The sequence below is a fragment of the Stegastes partitus genome, unplaced genomic scaffold (assembly GCF_000690725.1).
Source record: "Stegastes partitus isolate 25-593 unplaced genomic scaffold, Stegastes_partitus-1.0.2 Scaffold296, whole genome shotgun sequence".
In the NCBI taxonomy this organism is placed as follows: domain Eukaryota; kingdom Metazoa; phylum Chordata; class Actinopteri; family Pomacentridae; genus Stegastes; species Stegastes partitus.
The window spans coordinates 462,978-466,278 of NW_007578027.1; positions in this window are offsets into that span (position 1 = coordinate 462,978).

Genomic DNA, 3,301 nt, shown 5'->3' on the forward strand with positions numbered 1-3,301 from the left:
ACAGGGCCTCCTCTGCCACCACCAGTGAGGAAGACCCCTGCAACTTGGATTGTCACCAGGCCTGCATCCTCCCTCACTGCATCCACAGCTGCCCAAACAATCTCAGACCCCTTCAGAAGACCCATATTGCCTGCAGTCTCTGAGACTGCTGGCCTCTCCAGACAGCCAGTCCTGCCTGCTAGTCAGGCACCACCTGAGAATGCTGGCCAGGCTTCTTCAGACCCTCCGACCGCAGCTCACACTACCGGCACAGCTGTTGGTACTGGCAGTTCTTCAGTCTGGGCGAGAGCAACGCTCTACAAGCATAAGCTGAAGGACTACCCATCGCGAGTGGGAGCCAAAGTGTCACGTGTGCAAAATCTTCCAATATGCACAATCTGTGACCAGCCAACACAGGGACATAAAAAATACAAAAAAAAGGCTTTGTGCCCAATAAAAATGATGTCCCCGTCCAAAGGTCTGGACAACAGAGTGTACAGTAGCTATGAGCACTTTACCTCTGTTGTCGACAATTTGGAGCAATAACCTGTTAAAATGCTGGAATTTATCTGTAAATAAGTTGTGGTTGTATTGTATATATTGTAAATAGTTTTCATTAGTGTGAGTTTTTATTGATGTAGTTCAATGACGACTTGTGTTGTATAATTAAACCCAGCTGTACAGGACACACTGGGGCAACACTCTGTACTGCCGCACAAAGAGGGGTGATCTTGTTGATGCTGCTGTGGTACAGAAGATGAAAATGGCAAAGCAATACGCACCAGCACAACAGGACATCAGTGCGCAGAACAACAGGCTCACGTACATACTGGTGAAACTGCTGTGGCTGCGCTCCCCTACAAAAGCTCTCACAAGTCCCGAGAAGATCAAAATCTTAAAGGCTTATGAGAGAATCCAGCACCGTGTGCTGGTGGTCACAAGGAGAGGCTCCTCAACCTCCACGCAACACGAAAGCCATCCACAATCACTAAACTGACATCCATCACATCTACAGACCTGCCTCCAGCACCACAACAGCCAGCAGTCCTCCCTCCACCAGACCACCTGGTAGTCAAATTTGTGCACACACCCAGCACAGCAGGGACAAAAGACCCCTGCCACCTGTACCGTCACCAGGCCTGCATCCTCCCTTGCTGCATCCACAGCAGCCCCAAAGATTGCATGCTCCTCCAAGAGACCCATATTGTCTGCAGTCTCTGGGATTGCTAGTCCCTCCACACAGCCCATCCTGCCTGCTAGTCAGGCAGGCCTTGAGAATGCTGGAGAGCCTTCACCAGACCCTCCAGCCAAAACTCACTACTAGCAGTTCTACATACTGGGCAAAAGCGATGCTGTACAAGCGTAAGCAGAAGGACTACCCATCACAAGTAGGAGCCAAAGTGTCCCGCATTCAAAATCTGCCAGTATGCACAATCTGTGGCCAGCCAACACAGGGACATTTATGAAGATATAAGTGTAAATAAACAGCACTTAGGAAAAGTCAAAGCATTATCAAACAAGCACTTTTTAAATATGTAACTTCTCATTTCGTTTTCATCAACATCAAAACCATTTATAGTTCTATTCTGATTAGGGCTGGACTTGAACACCCGAATATCTGGTCGTTGTGGTGGTATCAGGATATCAATTTTGCAATCCGAATATTCGCCCACCGCCACGCCCAATGATCAATTATTTGAAATAATCCATCTGTCTTGTAGCCATAAACAAATGCCGCTGTGAGTGCATTAAAAAGAAACACAAAAAACAAAGAAACCATAATTTCAAATGTGCCATCACAGATAGTAAAGTGTTAATGGTTAAACACACACAAATGATACCCTTGAGAGAATTTCCCCCTGACTGACCAAAACTTACTAGAAATTCACCCCTAGTCTTCATGCAGTTCTGCGGTGGGTGTATTAAGCATCAAACCAGCGAGTCTGTGAGGCCACCTGCAGCAGGCAACCCCACAAAACCACACGGAGTGCCCCCTAGATAGCTGCCCGAAGACAACTAACACTAACCGCTCTCCACAGCACTACCAAAACAAAAAAATGACACAACCTAAAGAGGACGTGTCCTTTAGCCTACCGGAGAAATCTCAAATAGAGCATCAAGACAACAACACTCACCTTCTGGACGTCACCAAACAATCAGTGTTGGGTCACAAACAACACTGCTCCCAATCAACACAAAGTGTGCCTCCCCCAAACCCACTGCAACCTTCCAAAGCATGCAGCAGAGCCAAGCCAGCACTCAGCTGGACCACATCCACTAATCAGTGGGAAAACAACCACATGTGCCCACTGCTACCGAAGACACGAAAGACAAACAAAAATACCTGTATGGATGTGATCTCATCGGACGGGCCCCCATTTGTTACAACCTGGCTAAAAGCGGCCACAACAAAAGGAGAGAAACATCAAGTATCACGATCAAAGCTTGTTTTTAATTCACTAAAATTAAACCAAATTACAGCCAAACCAGTATGGGGTTGTGAGAATACACAGAGTCAGTGGTGTGTGTGTGTGTGTGTGTGTGTGTGTGTGATGTGTGTATGAATTATGTCTGTGCAAGTGTTGTAAATGCAAACATCCTAAAAGAAGAAACTGACCCATTACCAGACTGGTGTGTTACCTGTGGAGGGAAGAAGAGAGTGATTAGACTGCAGTCAGCCCTTAAGTAACCCAGGAACACACTGGGTGTCACAGGTGCTCCTGATTACACAAAACAGCCACTCACAGAACCAGCAGACAAACTAGAATCGTCTACAAGATGACCTCAGGGGTCATTACAGACTCTTAACTTTATGAAGGCTCTTATGAATGTTGGGAGGCTGACATTAAGTAATTCAATATTTCTGATTAAAGCTACTGTGTTTTAAATCCCTTTATATGATTTATTATTTTTTGAATATGTGATGTAGCGACAAGGTAAAAATAAACTAAGTGAGTCCTCTGTGGGAGAAAAAAATAATGTGTTGTTCACAGTCCAGTTACAACTACACAACAACTTACAGAGCTCTATCAGTCTCTAGTGGAGAACAGAGACTACGGTTCAACATTGAACAGTAAACATGTGAGCCACGACAGTTTGTCCTGTTGTTAACTATTATGTATTACACAATTTAATCAGTAACATCCTCATAGTGAGCACCTCCAACACTTTACAGCAGTAACAACACATATCTGACCACCTGTTAACATTTATATTGGCTTGATTTTCATTCAACATGTTATCAGGGGAGAGCGCGAACGCAGTCCCCCACTACCAGAAATTATGCAGTCGAGATTCCCACATTTGGGGAATTCGCAGGGGT